We start from the raw sequence: 23,767 nt of genomic DNA on the forward strand, positions 1-23,767 counted from the left end.
TAAAAAATCCCTAATAGGATGACCTCTCCTTTCCTGTTTCTAACCTCAACCCATACTACCTCAGTAGACGAGTCCTCAACAAACATCCTTTCTGCCACCGTAATACTGTCCTTGACTAACAATGCCACCCCTCCCCCTCTTTTACCAACTTCCCTGAGCTTACTGAAATATCTAAACCCCGGCACCTGCAACAACCATTTCTGTCCCTGCTCTATCCATATCTCCGAAATGGCCACAACATCGAAGTCCCAAGTACCAACCCATGCCGCAAGTTCACCAACCTTATTCCGGATGCTCCTGACATTCAAGTAGACACTTTAAACCACCTTCCTGCCTGCTGGTACACTCCTGCAACTTTGAAACCTTACTCATGACCTCACTACTCTTAACCTCCTGTATACTGAAGCTAAAATTCAGGTTCCCAATCCCCTGCTGAATTAGTTTAAACCCTCCCGAAGAGCATTAGCAAATTTCCCCCCAGGATATTGGTACCCTTCTGGTCCAGGTGCAGACCATCCCGTTTGTAGAGGTCCCACCTACCCAGAATGAGCCCCAATTATCCAGGAATCTGAAACCCTCCCTCCTGCACCATCCCTGTAGCCACGTGTTCAACTGCTCTCTCTCCCTATTCCTCGTCTCGCTAGCACGTGGCATGGGTAACAACCCAGAGATAATAACTCTGCTTGTCCTAGATCTAAGTTTCCACCCCAGCTCCCTGAATTCCTGCCTTACATCCCTATCCCTTTTCCTACCTATGTCATTGGTACCTATGTGGACCACAACTTGGGGATGCTCCCCCTTCCCCTTAAGGATCCCGAAAACACGATCCAAGACGTGCAGCTTAGGTGGATTGGCCATGCTAAGTTGCCCTTAGTGTCTAAAACGGTTAGGGGTTATTGGGTTAGAGGGATAGGGTGGAAGTGAGGGCTTAATGTGGGTCAGTGCAAACTCGATGGGCCGAAAGGCCTCCTTCTGCACTGTATGTTCTATGTTCAAGCAGGTCCATAGCTGCTTGGAGGAATCCCAGAGGCTACAGGCGCAGGAGATCACCGGTAACGAATGGCTCCGACGCCTCTGTCACTTTGTTCCACAATGCGGGCTGACCTCCGATCCCTTGGCCCATCTCGCCAGGCATCCCCCCCATGGCACCCACCCACCCACCAGCTGTGGGCATGTCCCCGGAGCTGTGACCCATCGCCATCCCCTGGTTGTTCGGATGTCAGCAGTTGCTTGTGTGGTGTTGCCTCCTGCAGTGTCCAGTCACAGTGTCCAGGCATCAAGGTGTGATTGGGATGCTAGGCAATGACTCCCTCATGCTACCTGGCCCGTCCACCCACCGGAATGTACTTGGGATGTGCCAAGTGCTCACTTAGGCAGCACGGTAGCATTGTGGTTAGCATAAATGCTTCACAGCTCCAGGGTCCCAGGTTCGATTCCCGGCTGGGTCATTGTCTGTGCGGAGTCTGCACGTCCTCCCCGTGTGTGCGTGGATTTCCTCCGGGTGCTCCGGTTTCCTCCCACAGTCCAAAGATGTGCGGGTTAGGTGGATTGGCCATGCTAAATTGCCCGTAGTGTCCTAAAAAGTAAGGTTAAGGGGGGGGGGGGGGGGGTTGTTGGGTTACGGGTATAGGGTGGATACGTGGGTTTGAGTAGGGTGATCATTGCTCGGCACAACATCGAGGGCCGAAGGGCCTGTTCTGTGCTGTACTGTACTGTTCTATGTTCTATGTTTAACCACAATTGCCAATTTCCTATAAGCAATAGCCTTCAGCTTCACGGCCAGAGGTCTTGGAAGTCAGTGGGGGTTATGGGTGGTCGATGGGGCTGACTGGCAGGGACAATTGTTGCTCCCGGAACGGGTAAATGATTCTGGGGTTGGCATGGTGGTGCCGCGAGCGGTTGCCCCCCGGTGGGACTCCAGTGCTGCCTCCCGATCCGCCTATGGTGGCCCATCCCTGTGGAGGGTCTCCCACTCCCCCACCGAGCACAGGGGCAGCAAGCCCAGCACTCCAGGGCTCTTTCCCTGTGAGCAAAGATGGCTACTCACTTCCTCGGCTTCCCACAGAAGACCTTCCACCAGGTTCACATTTTTAAAAAGGAGTACTAATCGGTACTGGCCGTGAGCACTTGCCAGGCAGGCCGCTGAATGACAGGAGGCCATTGTACATGGGATGGCTCTCGTTAATTGTATCAAAATTGGGCTTAAGTGATGATATTTGGTTCCTTGCCATGCGACACAAGATCTTGAGTTTGCCTACAAATTGTACCGGTTGCATCGCAAACTGTTGGTGTTGTGTCCTGTGATGTAGTCGATGTAATGATGTACACAGAACATATAGTTGATTAATTATAAAGATGATTTATTAATGAACACATGGTAAAGATAATGAAGTAATTACAGTACAGGCGATGGCTACTAAATGAATTCAGTGAATTCTCCTGAAGCTACTTTTTCAGTGTGACTACCTTCATGTACGTCTTACTACCAAATGCCAGGTGTCAAGAGTCATGTGATAGTTCTCTATCGCGACCACCTGATTGGATGTCTCATTACTAACTACATGCAGAACTGTGCACATGTGTATTACCAGATTTGGCGCTTGGCGCGATTCTCGTTTTTGGCCTCTCCTGCTATTCACCGGTCTCGTTTCGCTTGAGCGAGAGCACAACGAGGCATGAGAATTGCACCCAGTGTATTCATTTAGAACCCCACCTAGATCCTCCAGCTCCACACACAAATTACCACTGTGGTCCTTAATGGGCCCGACTCTTTCCCTGGTTATCCTTTTACCCTTAATGTACCTGTAAAACAACTCAGGATTTTCTTTATTTTACCAACCAAGGGCAGCACGGTGGCGCAGTGGTTAGCATTGCTGTCTGCGGTGCTGAGGACCCAGGTTGGAATCCCGGCCCTGAGTCACTGTCCGTGTGGAGTTTACACATTCTCCCCGTGTCTGCGTGGGTTTCACCCACACAACCCAAAATATGTGCAGGATGGGTGGATTCGGCCACTCTGAATTGCCTCTTAATTGGAAAAAATAATTGGGTACTCTAAATTTTTTAAAAATATATTATTTTACCAACCAGTGTCCTTTCATGTCCTCTTTTTGCTCTCCTAATTTCCTTTTTTTTAAATAAATTTAGAGTACCCAATTCATTTTTTTTTTCAGTTAAGGGACAATTTTGGGTGGCCAATCCGACCCTGCACATCTTTGGACTCTGGGGGCAAAACCCACGCAAATATGGGGAGAATATGCAAATACACCACGGGCAGTGACCCGAACCTGGGACCTCAGCGCCGTGAGACAGCAGAGCTAACCACTGAGCCACCGTGCTGCTTACTGATTTCCTTTTTGGTGCTTTCATTTGTTTTAAAGCTTCTGTCGTGGGTTTCCCCAAACTCTCAAATGAAGTGGTCCAATATTCTCAGTAATTTGCAGCAAACTCAGTTTATGAGTAATTTAGAGGGTGCGATTTAATGGAAAAGTTTCTAAGTGTGGTAGTGAGCAGGAACTGCCACGAGTTTACCAACGCTCTGCCCGACGAGTCCGTCACCTCTGTAAAACGTTAAGTTCGATTCCCGGTTTGGGTCACTGTCTGTGTGGAGTCTGCACGTTCTCCCTGTGTCTGCGTGAGTTTCCTCTGGGTGCTCCGGTTTCCTCCCACAAGTCCCGAAAGACGTGCTGTTAGGTGAATTGGACATTCTGAATTCTCCCTCTCTGCACCCCAACAGGCACCAGAATGTGATGACTCCGGGCTTTTCACAGTAACTTCATTGAATGTTAATGTAAGCCTACTTATGACAATAATGATTATTATTATGATAATTTCTCTACTTAACGAGGCCCCAAGGGCTTCATACGCAAATGATAGTCCTGTCGGCTGATTTTCCGTGAGAGCCCATGCCAGCACCCACTAACAAGGGAGAGCAACACTTTAGCTGCTCCTGCACAGCCAACCCGACACAGCTCGCAGCCATGCCTCCAAGAAGAGCAGCTCCACGATTCAGGAATGATGACCTGGGCAGATTATTGGACGCGGTCGTGGCCAGGCAGGGTGCCATGTTCTCCCACTCGCTCGGAGGGTCAGCCACAGGGCAGCCAGTGCCACCTTGGAAGAAGTTGCAGTAGCATGACCAAGAGGACTGGCACCCAGTGCCATAAGAAGAACAACAACCTCAACTGGGCCACAAGGGTGGGTTGGCACCGAGAATGCGCATAGCACCACTCCCCCTCCGCCCAACACCGTTCCGTGCCCCTGCCCATCCATATCCAGCACTGCTGCACACGCCACCCCCTTCCCATTCCCCCCACTCCCCATTCCCCCATACTTACCACACCACCCCATACTTCCCATTCTCCCCCTCATCCTGCCCATCTTCCCAACCCCTCCCCCCCCCCACCGAAAACCCCCACACTTGCGATGAATGATACGTGAGGCGAACAACGACCCCTGTGTCCCTGCAGGAGAAGTTGGCCCACAACAGCCATGACAGGGCGCAGACAGGCGGTGGGGTGCCGGACATCAGAGTCCTCAACCGCTATGACGAATGAGGCCTTGAGTTCACAGGGTTGGCCGAGGACAGATCTGTTTCCAACACATACGACGCGGAGGTGATGTTCCACCACCCCCCCTCAACCAAGATGAACTGTCACACGTGAGCTGTTAATGCCATACAAAATGACCCATCCCTCCTACTGATACCTACATAGCCATTCTCCTGCAGGATCCTCATCCAACGGTGCTGGACCATGCCCCTCCCTTGTCTCCCATGAGAACACCTTGGAGGAGAGATATGTGGATACCACCATCGATGTGTCACGACTGTCATCCCCACTCTCCGCCAGCGCAGATACACACATTGGTGGGCCACAGTAGTGGATAGGCATCTGGGGGACATTCTGGTGAGCACCACACAGCTGCTGATGCACATCACAGTAAGAAGTCTTACAACACCAGGTTAAAGTCCAACAGGTTTGTTTCAAACAGGAGCTTTTGGAGCACTGCTCCTTCCTCAGGTGAGGTAACGGACGATTGGGTGCATTGTGGGGTGGGCGGGGAAGGGTGGGAGGAGAGTCTGGGAGGGGTGGGAAGAGTGGGGCGGCACCATCGGTGGACGGGGGCAATTGGGGAAGCGTGTGTAAATTACTAAAAATAGACCAATAGACTCCTCTGGCACTTTCCACCGCAATACGGACATTCCCCATCTCCCAGGACATGGAGGTTCTGGGTGCTCTTTTCCCCCTACCCGGCACTCCCCACCCTGGCACACCATGTGCAGGTGAGGGGTGTGAGTGAGCACGAAGCAGACAGGAAGGGGTCAGACCATGGCATTGAATGAGGAGCACCGGTGCTCACCTCGCAGCGGGTTATCACCACTCCCCTGCCCTTGACGGTGACCCACTGACGGTGTCAACACAGTGCCAGCACCCTGGAGTGGTGGGACGTGAACTGTGGGAGGGGGAGTGGGGAATTGGGGGAAGAGGGAAGGCAGATGGATGGTGTGAGTGGGTAGGAAGGGGGTTGGGTAGTAGAGGAAAGACAGAAGAGGCCACGTCTTATGTGAAGCAGGTAAGGATGAAGGCCTCCCTGCCCCTCGGGGCTTTACCAGACCCTTGCCACTACTATCTGTCCTCCATCTTCTGGCTGGTCATCCAGGTCCTCCCCAGGCTCGTCCTTCAGCCCCTCCTGATTCAGCGCCTCCTCGTCCTCCTCCTCAGTGGTGGCAACATGTTCTTCCCCTCCACCTCCAGTACGTTTCTCTGCTGCTATGCCAGATTGTGGAGGACACAGCAGACCACCACAAAGCAGGCAACCGTGTTGGGGGTGTACTGCTGTGCACCACCAGCACGGTCAAAGCATCGGAACCGCATTTTGAGGAGTCCGATGCACCACTCAATGACAGCCCGGGTGGCCGCAAGGGCCTTGTTGTATCGGGTTTCCGCTTTGGAAACCGGTTTCTGTACTGGCATCGTCAGCCAAGTCCTTAGTGCGTACCCCTTATCCCCCAAGAGCGAACCGGCCATCCTGGGATGGTCCTCAAAGAGGCCGGGGATGTCCGACTGCCCCAGGATGTAGCTGTCGTGTACACTCCCTGGAAAGCATGCACACGTGTATGATTGTCATGTAGTGGTTGCACACGAGCTGGATGTTCAGGGAGTGGAACTCCTTCCTGTTGATGTAGGGCACTCCCAGACGGCCCGGTGAACAGAAGGCGACATGCGTATCATCTATCAGCCCCTGGACCTGGTGCATCCAGTTGATGGCAGAGAATCTTACTGCCTGGGCATCCTGTTGGGCTTTGTCCATGTCAAAGTTTATGTCGTCCACTTCCCGGAAAACAGGGCATCCATTACCTCAATGATGCACTTGTGGCTGCAGCTTGTGAGATGCCGCACAAGTCCCCGCTCGAGTCCTGGAATGATCCTGAGATATAGATGTTCAGGGCTGTGGTAACTTTGATAGCCACTGAGAGCGGGTATCCTCCTCCATGTGGTGCCAAGTCCGTGAGGACCTGGCACAGTTGTTGCACTGCCTCCTTGTTGAGGCAGAGCCTCCTGCGGCACATGATGTCCGTCATTTGTTCGAAAGACCAGAGATGCTTGTGCACCTAAGGCCGTTGCGGGCCTCCACCTCTGGGTCCCTCCCTGGTCTGTTGGGCGGCTGGGTCTACAGGAGGTGTGGGGGAGCCCTGCACATAGGCCGCCGCCTCGGGTCTCTGTTGACACGGTTGCCTCTGCCTTCTCCGGTGTCTGGCTGCCTGGCCTGCCAGCAGCACCACAAGGGCAGCTTCTGCAAGGTTCAAGATATCATCCATACCGCTTAATATATGTAAGAAATTGGGAGAGGGTGTGAGACTGACAGCCAGCAGTATCTTCTGCCCCTGGACTCTCCAGTCCCTTCATTGCTTCCCCCTCCACCTGGATCACAAACAAATCGGCGCCCGGCGTGGTTCTTGATTTTGGCTGGTCCCGTGATTTAATGGCCTTGTCGCGCTCTCGTTTAACTGAACGTGGCCATTAAATTGCGGCCAGAAGGTTAGTTTATTCCATATGAAAATTTAGGTGATGGTGCAGGGTGGGGTGGTGGATGTTGCGGAGAAGATGTACCATGCAATGATTTCAAGAGGGATGTTTATCTGGCGCCTGGATCTGGCTTTTGTTTTATGGTCTGTAATACCACGGTAATTAGCCTCCAAACGAGTCAGCATTCACGTTGGAAATTTTGTTTCAAGGAACTATTGTCTGTGAAGACCCTGTGACTCTGCTCAAAGAGTAAGCTGATCAAAATGCAAATTACATCTATTTTTCCCTCAATGGTTCCATTTTAAAATAGTCCTGGACAGTCCCAGTTTACAAGAATAATGTGTTTTGTTCTCTGCGATTTCCCCTGGTTTTGTGGTTGTAATGTCCTTATATACACACACACACACACACACACATACTACATATACAGTCAGGGGGATAAAAATATAAGGGAGTTTTGCAACAATGGATTGCAATAGTATAAAAAAAACACATAAGTTAATATTACATTTTAGTTCACATGATTTCCAGAGTTCAGAGAGTCGAAATCCAGAGGGAGTCTCTTTTAGGGAGGAGTTCAGTTCAGCTGAGTCCCTGGTTGGAGACAGCAGCAAGAAAGTACTTGAAAGTGAATGACGATGAGGCATAACTGCTATTCAGGCAATGGTTGAATGCTTTTAAAAGTAGCAGGTTTGGGGAGTTGAAATGTGTTGCCGGCTGCTTGATCAGCCAGGAGCTCTGCTGCTGGTTTTTTTCAGGCTGGAGGTAATCAGCATCAGACTATTGCTTCTCAGTTTTCAATTTAACATAGAAATTTCAAAATGGTCACTCAAGTCACGTAACTTCCTTACTCCACAATGATTTCAAAAGGGATACTTATCTGGTGTCTGGGTGTGGCTATTGTTTGATGGCTTATAATATCCTAGTAATTAACCTCTGATAGAGTCCCCATTCATGTTGGGGATTTTGTTTTAAGGAGCTATTGTTTTGGAAGACCCTGTGACTTTGGTATAGGAATAACCTTATTAATATACAAATGATTTCCATTTTCTATTCAGTAGTCCCCTTCTGAAATATACCTGGACAGTCCCAGATGTGAGAAGGGTGTGTTAACACCCCTGTAAGAATAACAAGTTTCGATCTCTGCAAGTCTCCAGGTTTTATGATAATATCCTTACAATGGAGTGTGAGATTTCATAAGGATGAGAGGGGAATTATTTTGTTCTTGTAATTCCTATTGGAAGCTTCCAGGACAGATGGCCAATCTTATGAGTCATGTGACCTGTTGCAGCCATCTTTGGTTGAAGGAAAAGTTCATTTTAAAAATACCAACAAATAGTTTGGATTTCTTTCATGGCTTATTGACAACTCACTACACTATTAAGTGTCTCATGCTGACACAAAACATATCATGGAAGAAAATGGGTTGAACACAAACACTGCATTGAACAAACATGATTTAACTCTGGAGCATTTTGGGAGTGGAGGGTGCGATTGGCCTAAGTTTTATCCAGAACATATATAAATGTCGCTTGCACTTTCCACTTGAAATGGGTGGGGAGAGGATGCAAAGCGCGACTGACAGAGAGAATTTAGGAATCCAGGAGCAATCACGTGGCCTGAAGTTAAGTGATGGGGGGGATGCCTCTTGTTAAGGAAGTGAAGGTGAGGGGTGGGAGGGGTTGATGGTGGGTATGGGGCAGGGAGGCCGTGACTTTCCAAATGGCAATTGGAGGAGCTGGAGTGTTCCTCCTGCCAAAGCTGGAATGTCCCTTTATCTTTCTCATGTTGCTGATGTGCTGCAATGTTACATTAGCAACCCTGCTCAGGTTTCAGTTAAAATGACATTTGTGTCCTATTGATGTTCTGGGACCCAATTAGTATTTATGCAACATAACTTCTTCTGAATCTAGCAGCAGGCTCCTAATCCTTCAACAAAACTAGTGGTATTAAAATTGGAGATCAAGAGGAAAAGGAGAGGCACCATTTTAACTGTTCACCTTCTTATTTCCCACCCACAGTGGAAGGTTCAAATCCTAAACACTCCTCACGGCACCTCCCATCTTTTGTTTCTATCTTTAATGAAGGTAATTTGAGAAATATAAATTTTAAAAAGACTGGAATTTTAGTAGAAACTATTTCATTTGGTTTCTTGTTATTTATTCCAAACTACAGTCATTCTTTAATTTTCTCAGATAAACCAAAAAAGCAGCGTAAATAGTTTAGCTCATTATTGAAAATGTGTAGCTTAATCTGTGGTTTTTCATACAATTTTTTTTTATTGGTTCCTATGTTTTCTGCAATGTCCCACAATTTTAATTAATAATGACTAATTGTGCTTTTGGATTGAAAGAAAAATGGCAGTAGAAAAAGCAGTCTGACGCCACAAGTGGGTGGAGTTAGGGTCAGTCAAAAGTTATTGTTGCAATGTCAAACAAAGAACAAAGAAAAATTACAGCACAAGAACAGGCCCTTCGGCCCACAAAGCCTGCGCCGATCCAGATCCTCTATCTAAAACTGTTGCCTATTTTCTAAGGATCTGTATCCCTCTGCTCCCTGCCCATTCATGTATCTGTCTGGATACATCTTAAATGACGCTATCGTGCCCGCCTCTACCACCTTCGCCGGCAATGCGTTCCAGGCACCCACCACCCTCTGTGTAAAGAACTTTGCACGTATATCTCAATGAAACTTTTCTCTTCTCACCTTGAACTCGTGACCCCTAGTAATTGAGGCCCCCACTCTGGGGAAAAAACTTCTTGCTATCCACCCTGTCTATACCTCTCATGATTTTGGAGACCTCAATGAGGTCCCCCCCTCAACCTCCGTCTTTCTAATGAAAATAATCCTAATCTACTCAACCTCTCTTCATAGCTAGCACCCTCCATACCAGGCAACATCCTGGTGAACCTCCTCTGCACCCTCTCCAAAGAATCCATATTCTTTTGGTAATGTGGCAATCAGAACTGCACGCAGTATTCCAAATGTAGCCGAACCAAAGTCTGAAACAACTGTAACATGACCTGCCAACTCTTGTATTTAATACCCCTTCCGATGAAGCAAAGCATGCCGTATGGCTTCTTGACCAATCTAACGACCTGCGCAGCCACCTTCAGGGTACAATGGACCTGAACATCCAGAGCTCTCTGTCCATCAATTTTCCCAGGACAGTCCCTTTCACTGTCTGCTCCTCCACCAATCTTAGTGTCATCTTCAAACTTGCTAATCAGACCACCTATACCTTCCTCCAGATCATTTATGTATATCATAACCAACAGTGGTCCCAGCATGGATCCCTGAGGAACACCACTGGTCACAGTTCTCCATTTTGAGAAACTCCCTTCCACTACTACTCTCTGTCTCCTGTTGCCCAGCCAGTTCTTTATCCATCTGACTAGTAAACCTGGACCCCATGAGACTTCACTTTCTCCATCAGCCTACCATGGGGAACCTTATCAAATGCCTTACTGAAGTCCATGTATCTGACATCTACAGCCTCATCAATCAGCTTTGTCACTTCCTCAAAGAATTCTATTAAGTTGGTAAGACATGACCTTCTCTGCCCAAAACCATGTTGCCTATCACTGATAAGCCCATTTTCTTCCAATTGGGAATAGATCCTATCCCTCAGTATCTTCTCCAGCAGCTTCCCTACCACTGATGTCAGGCTCACCGGTCTATAATTACCTGGATTATCCCTGCTACCCTTCTTAAACAAGGGGACAACATTAGAAATTCTCCAGTTCTCTGGTACCTCACCCGTGTTCAAGGATGCTGCAAAGATATCTGTTAAGGCCCCAGCTATTTCCTCTCTCACTTCCCTCAGTAACCTGGGATAGATCCCATCCGGACCTGAGGACTTGTCCACCTTAATGCCTTTTAGAATACCCAACACATCCTCCTTCCTTATGCCGAATTGACCTAGAGTAGGTAATTTCAAAGAATTACCTGCTGCAACAGCAACTGCAAGGATGAGTAGTTGTACCTTAAAGGGCGGGATTCTCCGTCAGCTGACACCGGAATCAGGAAACCTAATTGCGCGAAGAATCGAGGCTGTCACCAGGCGCCCGACGGAATGCCATGCTCTGGTGCCTCAGCAGCGGCGTGAATGCATTCGATTTTCATGGGGAGCAGGAGGGGGTGGCGGCACTGCTCGCAGGTTCTGGCGGTCGGGCCCACGGTGATCACAGCCTCTCCCACCTGTGCCCAGGCTTGGTATACAGCGGTGGGTGGTAGCTTCCTTCCCACCCTGGGCTACAGGGTGCCCCGGCTTGCCTCAATGGCTTCCAGCAGGGTCTCGAGCTCCGCATCTACAAAACAGGGTGCCACGCTTTGGCTTTCCATCTTGTTGGCTGGAATGAGTTTGTGTGGGGAGTAGGGTGCTTATATGCGGCTGAAGCTTGTCAGCCTCTCGAGTGCCAATCCCGGTGAACTAGACACCGTTTTTCATTGGAATTGCTCGAGTTCCACGTGGCACCAGTGCAAGCACATTAACGGATCCTAAATAGCTCCAGGACCTGTGACACTTCCATGGTCGTAGAACACCACGGACTCAGTTCCGGCATCAGCACTTGGTCTCTGAAACAGAGAATCCAGTCCAACGGGTGCGATTTAACGGAAATGTCCTGTTTTGGACACATTTAGCCGAGTGTTTCCCAGTGCTTGCAGTGCTGAGAATGACCCTACTATTTAACGGGACTCTGTTTCATTTCTGGGCCTCGTCGAGGAATGCTCTGCCGAGGCTGCATTTGGGCTCATTTCCTGCGCTAACAAGCTCATCTCGCCAGAGCCCCAATCTCTGGACTTCCTACCCAATACCCCAACTTACCAATTGGGGGGGGGGCATCAAGACCCCCGCACCCCAACTCATAATGGCAGGGCACACTCGGGCCTGTTCCCCACCATAGGAAATATGTCACCTTGGCACTCCCCAACTGCCGGCGGTACCCTGGTCCACGTTTGTGGAAAGCAGTGTGAACGGACCCGCTCAGGGTCACTGAGGCCTGGCTCATAGATTCCGCGCCTTGGGTAACTACGGAGCGAACATATTTAAGTGAGCTTAACTGCACACTTAAATATGCAAAACTGGACCCCGCCCATTATAGTTGGGTTCCAAATCGTGATGCCCTGCAAGATGCCACTAGAAGCGTAATGAGATGCTAAATCTTGCGAGAGGCTGTTAGATCGCGCCCAAATCCTCTGAGAAAAATATTGGGGGTGATTTTGGGGCCGTGCTTTGCTCGGGGCAAATCCTCCTATGGCTGGAAAATTGCAGGAGAGTCCTGAAACGAGATTTGCACAAGGCGCCACTCAGTGTGGAAAGTCCCAGGGCTCTCTCAGCAGACGTAATCTGGTCCACGCCCTTGCTGGGTGAGAACCAGATTAGCGTGTTAAAATTCACATTTAAATATTTTGAATCGACTTAAAGCCAAATTCTCCTCACTTCTGCAATTCTTCTATCCAGTGGTGCAGCACGGTTGCACAGTGGCTAGCCACAGTTGCTACACAGGTTCGATTCCCGGCTTGGGTCACTGTCTGTGCAGAGTCTGCACGTTCTCTCCATGTCTGCGTGGGTTTCCTCCGGGTGCTCCGGTTTCCTCCTACTGTCCAAAGATGAGCAGGTTAGGTGGATTGGCCATGATAAATTGCCCTTGGTGTCAAAAAGGTTAGGTGGGGTTACAGGGATAGGGTAGAGGCATGGGCTTAAGTACGGTGCTCTTTCCTAAGGGCCGGTGCAGACTCGATGGGCCAAATTGCCTCCTTCTGCACCGTAAATTCTATGAATCTATGAAAAAACCTGGAGCTGGCGGGAACCACTACTGGGGCTGGATTCTCCGTTTGGGAGACTGAGTCCCCATGCCGGCGTGAAAACGGTGGTGCTTCACACCAGGAAAATTGATGCAAAATGGCCACCAATTCCCTGCTCCGGAAGGGACTAGCAGCCAGGCAGCGTAGAGCTCCCAGCTCTAGCTGCCAATGCGGCCCGGAGCATTGTTGGGTCCGTGGCCGCTCATGCACATGGAGGTGGCCTGCCTGCGGCTGCGCTATGCTTCATTGCGGACGCAGCCCGCTGCCCCAGACCGCAAAACATAGTCCCCCCCGCGACTGCTCACGCGCCCCGGACCCCCACAACACATTTCCCCACCCCAAATGAAGCCCGCCCTGCCCGCGGATTGGCTCTCCCCCGGCTGTGGCAGTGCTGAACTAAGACTGCAGCCGCCACTCTGAGTTCACGACGGGTGAGACCACACATGTCCTACGCCATCGAGAACTCGGTCGGTTGGGGACGGAGCATCATGGGCCTGAGGCCACGGATACAGTGTGCGGTGTACTCTTAGAGTATGCTGCCTTTCAAGGGGCGGAGCATCACAAAAGTGGCGCCATCCCCGATTTTGGTGTCATTGGGTATTTGCGGGGATGGGCATCAAAGGAGTGGGACATGAAGGGTTGGGGCCTTTGGTGATCCCGTAGTCTGTAGCTCACCTGGGGAGGGTGCGGTGGCCCTGCTGCGAGCGATTGGTGTGGGGCCTGGTGCCAGCAATTGCTGGGGTGGCTGATACCAGCGATCGTGTCTTTAAGGATAGAGGTTAAGTGGCAGCAAGAGTCTGACATTCTAGGAGGACCAGAGATGTCCTCATCATCTCTAGAGTTTCATGATACGACACTGTGTCCATCAGCTCTCCGTACCCCACCCCCACCCAACATCACACTGCCCTTTCCTCGACCATGCTGTTCTCTACTCTAAGGGTCTGTGTAACATCACTCCAGGGTGACGGGCCTGTGTTGGCACTGTCAGCGGGTCACTACTCGCGGCAGAAGGGTGATGGCCACTCGTTATGAGGAAAGCTTTGATGCTCCTCAGGTTCTGATTAAGTCTGACTCCTGTCTTTCTGCTTACAGTGCTAACTCGTGACTGAATCTGCACAGGTAGATTTTGATCTTGGACCATTATGCCGAAGGTGACAGGGATGGGGAGTGTGGATGTGGGCAGGCCCACTGTCAAGATTAGAATGACAGAGGCTTTACATATTCCAGGTGTGAAATGTTTGAATGGTGAACATTTTAATGTGACAGATTTCCAATCCCCTTAGCTATGGAGTGACCACACCAATGCTAATTAGGAGTTCCTCACTCTTCTTGACCCTCCGTGGACTATTGCTATGTTGATGTATGCCCCCTGGATACACATCAGAGGTGGAGGTAGCTTGCTTCCTTCCATGCCCTGTGGCTTTTGATGCCCTTGGTGGTTATCCTCTGCAGGGCCTGGAGCCAGGCTCCCCAGGTGACTTACCAGTGTCAGAGGCATCACCATGCCGCCTTGTTCTGCTCGCTGCCTTTGGTATGTGCCGGTGTCAGGAGGGGGGAGTAATAAGAACCGTAGACTGTCTTAATTTCCTTGGTGGAAGGCCCTGGGATGGGCTCCAACACTTCCTTCTCCCTATGGGCGCCTGACGGGCCTTGGGTGACTCAATGGGATTGCGGGGCAGCTGGAGTGAGCTCCAGAGGCCTCTGAGTAATTTAGTACTGCCATCCTGGGAGCTCCCATTGTCTGCACATGGTGCTGACACCCTCAGTGATAGTCCCCAGTGACTGGGCCACACTTGGCAATGTCCACCTGTGTCTGGGACATGTTCCCCAGTGAATGGGACATGATGTTAAGGTCCTCAGCCATAGTAGTCGTCACAGACTGAGCAACGCCTTGGACACCAGCCCTCAAGGCCTGGATTTCATGCTCCAAGTTTTCTACTGGGGCCACCACCCTTTACATGTTAGCATGGGTGTCACGCAATGCTGGCACCATTTCCTGTGCCTGAAGGCTTTGGGACTCCTGCAATTGGCCTTGTAATCACTGGAATGCCACTGAGACCTTCTCCTGAATGTCACAGTTGTGGCCTATCTGCATCAGCTTTGGGAGAACCTTGCCTCGAGGCCCAGATCTGGGTGGGATTCAACTGAGTCCTGGGATCCAGCAGATCTCTGACTGCTGTCTCCTTAGATGTTCCTGCTCCACCTGATGTGCATCAACGGCTGTGTGGTGCTCATCAGATAGTGTCCTTGAAGTCTGTCTGCTAATGCCACCCACTGAGGTGTGTTTGTCTTCTCTGATTGAAGCTGCGGGTGATCGCTGTAACGCATTGCGGTATTCTCCTTGGAGCTTTTCTCCAAGGTGTTCTCTTGGATTCACCTGCAAGGTGTTCTATTGCAGGAGGACAGCAATTTTGGATGGCCCGGCTCATCAGATTATGAACTCGCAAGACAATAGAGATGGGTTCAGTGAAAGAGAAGGATAATTGTGTGAGACACTAACAACTCACTCGAGACAGGTCATCTGGATGAAGGGTAACAGATCCTCACTCCTCTGGAGCAGGTCAACCTTGCTGTTGGTCACTGCTCTCTCCTTCGGCTACTCAGCGATCTCCAATACATTTTCCTCATTGGGGGTGAGGACTCGGATCTCTGGGATTCCACCCCCATCTTCGCCCTTTCCCTGTTATTATGGGCTATCTTCTCCTGCGGAGTCAAAGAGAGGGCATTGTGTGCCACATGCTTGATGATTCACGGGGTCTATAACAAGTAGCATGATGGGCCGAGACATGAAGAGGTTGTGATTGCAGCTGGCTGGCGGTTCTGAGGAACAAGCATGGAGGTTGGATGTTGGTTGGGTGCGAGGCGTAAACTAGTGGATTTCGGGGGTGGGCTGTGTTAGGGATCTGACGGGTAGCAGATGGGATTGATGCTAGAAGAGGGGTGGTAACTTACCCTTGCAGCTCATAGGAGGTCATTCATCTTCTTCCTACATTAGACAACGATAAGCCTGGCCAGGTCGACATTCCCAAAGCAAGGAGTAAGTCTCTTGATGGGAGTGAGTACTGAGGGAGCATTTAAAAGCAACTTTCCCTAGTTAGTGGCGAGCAGCTGAACACGAATCGGGAAAATCAGATAACAAGGGAGTCGAGCATGATGGGTTTCACATGGGGGACTCGCATTTTGCACTGAGCAAATCAGATGACTGAGGAGTCAGGCATGCCGAGTTTTACATGCGGCTCAATGTATTACACTAAGTGCGTTGAAAACATGTCGCGATTGTGCCATTACAGCCGGTGCAAAACACCCCGCCAAACTCGCTCAAAATGACACTTAGCCATTTTTCGGATGAATCACGCCTTTAGACATTTTTTGAGAGAACTCCGCCCACTGTATCATTGTAACTTTCAAGATCTTTAATTGAAGACGGACTGATGCGATCTCACTGTAATTCTGTGTTCCTGGAAACTGCAATGAGACAAGGTCATAACTTGCACTTATAGGCATGGAGTAAAATGATTTCCAGCTTCTTGAGAAGAGTACAGGGTAGTCCAATACCAGCACAATATCTCTCCCAGCTTGGAAATTGCCAATTTTGCAGATTTACTGAGAACATTTTTGTTCAAGTCCAATAATCAGGGATTCATTTTTTAGGCCAATGATTTTCAGGTACTCCTAGGATTGTTTTGGACTTCTTGGCTCATTTAATGCTTGCCTCTACTCCTCAGTTGAAACCGCCATCAGCGAGGATCCATTTCCTGTACTTCAGTTCCACGGACCAACAAAATGTTATAAATTCTTCCTAACAAAAGTAAAATCAGAAGGAAAGTATTTTGGGAGTTGGAAGCTAGTGAGTTGGATACAAATGAAGATTTGAATCTTCTCTTCGGGATAATGGATTAGATTTGCAGGAAAGGTGATAAATCAGATTTTTACGAGGGCTGGTCAGAATTTGATAGATTTCAAAAGACCTTCATGGGTCATCCCATGAAGGAATATATCATAGAATTTAATAGACTACAAAAGATTTAAGAAATTAAATTTAGAGATCCCTGGTTCAGTGTTAGTATTTAACTTGCTGGATTGTGCTAAGATGTTGCACAGGGGCAGACTCTTAGTTTTAACTGGAGTTTGGCTTTCAGATAGAGGTGTGTGGTGCCTTAGGATTAAATCTTCAATAATAGGCGAATGAACTCCAGCAATGCCTGGGAACCAGTTAATAAGTACTTCAGGTGTGACTCAAATGCCATTATGCTATTAACTGCCCAAAGCAGAAAAGCAGATTTATGAAGTGACATATGCCACAGAAAATTCTGAGACTAGAGATGATAATGATCAATCAGAAGGAATTGTATTTGTCACAAGGAGCTTTAATTCGGTGACGAGTCTGTTAGTTGCAGATTTATTCAATTAGCTGTGTTAGCTAGTGGTTGCATCTCGAGAGTATGTGGAACAATTGGTTGTACTGTTACCTAGATTTACTTAGTCATGAGGACCGGTGCAGATTCTACTTTTTTCAGGTTTGGTGATGACAATACCAAAAGTAATGGTGATTCTGCACATCTTCACAAAATGACTGAAGTGGACCACTTTACCGATACCTATGTGGTCTCTAATGAGATATTCTTGCTGTTCACAATGTATTCCAAAACTAGACATGGAGCTTGATGAGGCTTTTGGATGTAACTTACTCAATCAGGGTATGATTGAATCCCCCTAACAGTAATTTATTTTAATAATTGTTACAGAAGTATTAGTTACAGGCAGGTGATAAAAATCAGAGATGGAAAAAAGCAAATTCTCTTAAAGACAATTTGCTCACCTTTCTTGTCAAAGATTAAAAATCCTGCTAAAACATAGTTGTTGAAGAGTACACAAGGTCATCAAAGAGATTAGTGGAATGTGTGAAATCCGTGAAAAGTATTGAAGAACAAACCACATGTCTTCCTTTGGCATGTGACTTTAATGAGATAGCTGCCATGGGTCTAAAGAAATGCTTTCATTCCTCACTTTATAGACATGGCAGCGAGATACCTACAATTATAGCAATGGATATGGGATTCTATTTGTCAAATATTTTAGGGAATACAAGGGACATACTGAAGATAGTTTGCTCATTGACTGCTAAATAGATAACTATTCTTTGTGGAATAACGGACACAATGTCTACAGAAAGCAGAAGGAAAACAAAACAAATTGACATTTCTGGATTGAAACAAATGAGAGAAAGGAAATTCCCAAGATAAATGGATTCATGCAAGCCATCAATTATCTGATAGTTTTTCAAAAATAAGTGATTGTACTCCAAAATTGTTATGAGGACTTGAAGAGGGACCTCTCATAATGTAATGCTTTGCACAGAACATGGAAAAAATACTTGATTTATTTTGAAACAATAATTGTGCATATTAGCTGTTATATTTTATTTAAGGAGAAAGAAGTAATATTGTTAATTGTACGAATTGAAGTTAAGAATAGAGAGGTGGAGGGCAGATGTTAGGTGGATTGGCCATGATCAATGCACGCGGGGGGTTACGGTGAGCCTGACTAGCTGCAGCCGCAGACAAGCACTCCACTCCTCACATACTCTTAATCCGGCCAAGAAGATGGAACCCCGGTGACCGGCCGCGAGATTCGAGGATGCAGAGCTTGAGACATTGCTGGATACCGTGGAGGAGAGGTGGGACGGCATGTTCCCCGGAGTGTGGTGGAAGCATTGGGGAAAGGGTCAGGGTCATGGGTCAGGATGTCAAAGGCCTGGGGCACAGTGTGGGGGTGGTAGCTCACAGAGCAACCAAGCACAGTCACAGGGTGACGTGGCACAGCCCCAAAGGGATGTAGGTTGTGGGTGTTGGAGGATGGCACGAGCCATCAGATGCGCCAGGGAGAAGTGTGGGGGGGGGGGGGATTCACCAGCACGGGTCCTAATACCTTCTCCACCCTAGGGGTGCTTCATGGCATGAGCTTCATGATTATGGGTACCCCTTGCGGTCAGCCTTGGAGGTGGCAGGGTCCTGGGTGGGAGATGTGGGGACACTGTACGTCATGGCTTACCGTTCAGTGATCTGTCACTGCCCAGCACCCCAGGACCATTCCCCCCCTCCTTTTCTGCACAGCATCCCCCCTGCTGCAGCACCTCCAGCCCCCTCTGAGCTTCCCGCCAGCTTCACTATCGGGTGGTGGCCCTGGGTCAGCAGTAGCAGTGGGTCTGGTCCATGGGGCGAACGATGATAACGACCCGCTCTGTGATGAGCTCTGCTGCTCATTTGATAGGGTCTGACTCCCATTCCAGTGACATATTCAACCATCCCCCCCCCCAGCGAAGGTTTATTGGCCCGTGCAATAGCGTGGCCAGCACGCAAGCAGGGATCACCGAGGCGGACAATGGAATGTGACACCGGGTGGGAGTCAGACTGCCACCGTTGGAGTCAGCACTTAACCTCGGGAACAGAGAATGTAGCCCAATGATTGTAAGAAACAACACGTGCTTTTCTAAGGAATCCAATTTTTTATTTCTATTTGTGTAGCTGATTATAATTTTTCTATGTCTTTCTGTCATTAAGTGACAGTCAACCTCACTGATAAGAAAATCATGTTTCACCAGAGGCCATTCCTTTTTCAGTCATAGCTAAAAATGTAGATCCTCTGAGATGATTCTAGTTAACCAGTCAGTGATCTGTATATGCTCATTAAGTTGTTGTAAATATGTCTGGTACTTGTACATAAGGGCTCCTACAAGTAATCCTTTAATTGGATATTCCTAGTTCAGATGTAAAAACTCAACCTTGGATACGTATAACTTGAAATAAAAATGCGCTGCAACAAATCAATATGTGCTTACCTTGCTCTTCTTTCTTTTCTTTGGAAATGTGCTAGTCCCAGGAGTATGTGCTGTACCTGCTCAAGCACGCTGTCTTAAGAGATCTGACAGGATGATTGATGGGTCATGAGCTTCAGCATTCACAGATGGCTGATGATTTAATTCTATAATTCTTCCTGCTTTACATGTAAATTGATTTATTTATGAAAAATTAGCTATCTATCCCTCTGTGGACAATATACATGTTTGTTTGCTTCTGCTCTGTATGAAGATAACACTATTTTTTTTGTATATCCAAACATTGTGCTAAGTCCATTGTGCAAAAATGTTGGCTTATTATCAGTGCAGAAGATAGCTCTCTCATACTGGGAGTAGGGGAACATGTAATCAACAATCAATCACATATAGGAAATCATGAAAATAATTGAAACGCATGTCATGCTTCTCACCTTGTTCTACAAGTGCATATCCTGACATCAATAACGTTTTTAATCTCGAAGCCCATGAAATAGATGGGTGACCATGTGGTAACCTAGAACATATTGGACATTGTATTCTATGTAACAGATAAAGCCAGATTGTTAAGAGTTTTTTTTTTTTACAGAGAATTTACAGTGCAGAAGGAGGCCATTCGGCCCATCGAGTCTGCACCAGCTCTTGGAAAGAGCACCCCATCCCCTATCCAAGGTCAACACCTCCACCCTATCCCCATTACCCAGTAACCCCACCCAACACCAAGGGCAATTTTGGATACTAAGGGCAATTTATCATGGCCAATCCACCTAACCCGCACATCTTTGGACTGTGGGAGGAAACCGGAGCACCCGGTGGAAACCCACGCACACACGGGGAGGATGTGCAGACTCCGCACAGACAGTGACCCAAGCCGGAATCGAACCTGGGACCCTGGAGCTGTGAAGCGATTGTGCTATCCACAAGGCTACCGTGCTGCCCAAAGTAGAGGATGGCCCGTACGGGGATCGAACCCGCGACCTTGGCGTTATTAGCACCACGCTCTAACCAACTGAGCTAACCGGCCAGCTAAATGAAAATTGCTTATTGTCACGAGTAGGCTTCAAAGTAGTTCTCCGATCTTATTGCAACATCTCACCTTAATCACGGTTTTAAACATTGTGCTTGGATTGCATTTATATGTCATTTGCAAAAAGAAGAATTAAGGGAAATAGTAGGCCATTCAACCTCTCGAGTCTGCTCTGCCATTTGATAATATATGACTGTGGCCTCAACTCTACTTTCCATACCCTTCTGTAACATTTGACTCCCTTCTTTATGAAGAATGTGTCCAACTCAGCCTTAAAAATATTAATGACTCGGCCTCCACTGTTCTGGTGAGGAGAATTACAGACTAATGATTCTCTGAAAGGAAATGTTTCTCCTCATATCCTTTATTAAGTGTGAAGAATGTAGGACATTATTATATTATATTTGATATTTTGTTGTAATGTTATTTAAACCCTGGGTTGAAATACAAAAAGGCAGTATGTCTGCTCAAGCTATAATTAAGGTGCTGTAAAAGTGAGCTAATCATTGATTTTCCCCTTTTATGTTGTAGAGAGATGACTAATGGGATATTGTTTGTTTTTGGAGGTTCCCCGAGGCGTAGATAATTAATGGGGGATGGCGTTTAGTCTGAGCGAAGCAGGTCATGAAACATCTCAGTGAGATACAGATGATGTAGTTAATGGTAGGTCTGTCGTTTTCGCCGTCCTGCCATAGAATTTGAGTCTGACAAGACAAGAATTTTCGGGTTGCTCCTGAAAGGGTCTCTCTCCAAAGGCATGCACAGAGAACAGCAAGTAACCCTGATTGCTAACTTTATTTATGAGTGGATTCTGAACTGTATTGGGCTACTTTGTTGGATGATATATAGTTGCATGTGCAGATAGTGAGTTAAAGTTTTTTCTTTTATTTAAGAACTGTTTAATTGTTAATTGTAAAGCTATTTCTTTGATGTTAATGTGGTTATACTGTTGTTCAAATTAAAGTTTGTTTCAACATAAAAGATACCTATTGGTCAGAGTCATCCCTCCTAGGGTAAAATATCCTTTTCTCTCAGTTTTACAAATTGCAAATTGTTTGGATTTTCTCGTCCGATATCCTAACAAAAATTGGGGTCTGGTCCTGCATTCGGTAACACCAAAACTGTACCCAAACTCTAGATGTGGTCTCACCAACCCTCTGGAGAACTTTAGTAAAACCTCTTTCCTTTTATATTCCTTTCCCTTGGCAATAAACAATAATATTTAATTTTCCTTTCTCATCACTTGATGTACCCGCATACTAACTTTGGGTGATTTATGTACCAGGGCACCCAGATACCTCTGTTCTGTAGAATTCTGTAATCTTTCTCCATTTAAATAATATACTGCTTTTCTATTCTTCCTATCAAAATGGACAAGTTCACATTTTCCCACGTAATACTCCACCTGCCAAATATTTACCCACTTACATAAACTAACTCTATCCCTTTGCAGACTCCTTATGCCCCCTTCATAACCTACTCTCCTACCTATCTTTGTGTAATTCACAAGTAGTAACATTTTTATTCCAACCCATATAACTTGGATTGGTTTAAAACAAAATGAAGAGTATTCAACTGTGCACATAATGGGCCATGTTTGTGTGTCTTAGCTGTGGTTGGCGAACAGTAGGTTCCCATTTGAAATAAGGTTGATATGAATACTTCACCCTTGTCCTTTCAGAGTTAAAACAGTTGTATGAATTCAGGTTGTCTACCAGTTCAGAATTTTACATTTCTAGCAAGATTAAGACTACAGAACATAATTACTCCTGTAACTAGATACTGTGCAAGACCTAAGACACTAATCACTCATAAGGGATTGGGTAAACACATTTGGGTTCATTTATTAAGAATGGACATGTGAGAAAGTTATATGGACAGAGCTGATCTTTCTACACATCTCCTCTACAGTTGGAGCACAATATAGCATATACTTCCCCACTGCCTATGTTTATGTATTTTCATTATGCATCCTCATGTATTTATCATATGTTATATGTTTTCATGTATGGAGTGATCTGCCTGGATTGTACGCAGAACAATACTTTTCACTGTACCTCAGTACATGTGATAATAAGTCTGAATCTAAATATAAATATAAAGGTGAAAGACATCAGAGCTGTGAGTCTGTGCTTTGCTTAAAGAAAAGGTGAAACTAAAACTAGATCATAATCACATATTTCCCTTCTAGTGATATTATTCTGATATCCTTTAAAGGTATTTTATAATAGCCCCCTTTCTTTTTAAAGCTACTTGTACCCCTTTCCAAGAAGTATAATTATTTACATTAGTGGTTCACGTTCTGATGAATCTATGAGCCTCTAAAGTGTAAAGATAATCCCCTGGTATGCCCAGATCTTGTGATGGTGATGTTGTCCAGAGGTTTCTTTCATTGCTCACAGTGATCTGTGAAATTATTATTCATGAATATCATTCCATATTGCATTTAAGATTTTGTCCCAGAATCAATAGGACTGCATGTTGGTGGAAGAGCTGGAATAGACCTAAATTGTCATTGATTATGCCTCACTGTTACACCTTTGAAAGTAACAACTTTATAGAACTTTGGTCCTGAACAAATCCTTGTCACCTCGGCTGGTTGTCTTGTACCTTCTGTGGGATCCTAGGTGCAAACTTGTTGTCCCAACAGTCAATCTGGCAATTCTGTACCTGAATTTTCATCATACATGTTGGCCATCTTCTCTTGTAGCTTCAGATGTTTCTGCCTACTTTCCAAAAGAGTAGAATGGGTGAGATTAGGTAAATTGGGACACAGTGGTATGCAAATATGAGTTTTGCCGATGATAGAATAGCCGCACTTAAAAGGCGCCACTCTCAGATGTAACATTGCCATGTATTGTTCTCATTTAATCTGTCTGCATTTGTGAATTAGGGACTTCACCATGCCATTCATTCATCCAGCTAGGCCTTTAGATCAAGAGTAATGAGAAGATGTACTGTAATCAATATTCCACTTCTCATACATATAATGAAAGGGCTGACCAAATAAAGTGTGGACCATTATATATGTGTCTAAGCATACCAAATGAACTGAAAATAGTACTTAGAATGTGC

General features: G+C 47.1%; 1 protein-coding gene and 1 non-coding gene across 2 annotated transcripts in view; one reads left to right on the forward strand and one right to left on the reverse strand.

The window, feature by feature from the left end:
* Positions 1–23,767, forward strand: part of LOC119962275 (sperm-associated antigen 16 protein-like) — a 1,248,392-nt gene that overhangs the window by 274,647 nt on the left and 949,978 nt on the right. The gene's annotated exons all lie outside the window — the stretch shown is intronic.
* On the reverse strand, positions 20,616–20,689 carry trnai-aau. The gene has a single exon. It is a non-coding gene; the product is annotated as a tRNA-Ile (tRNA).

This window comes from Scyliorhinus canicula, chromosome 2 (assembly GCF_902713615.1).
Source record: "Scyliorhinus canicula chromosome 2, sScyCan1.1, whole genome shotgun sequence".
Classification (NCBI taxonomy): Eukaryota; Metazoa; Chordata; class Chondrichthyes; order Carcharhiniformes; family Scyliorhinidae; genus Scyliorhinus; species Scyliorhinus canicula.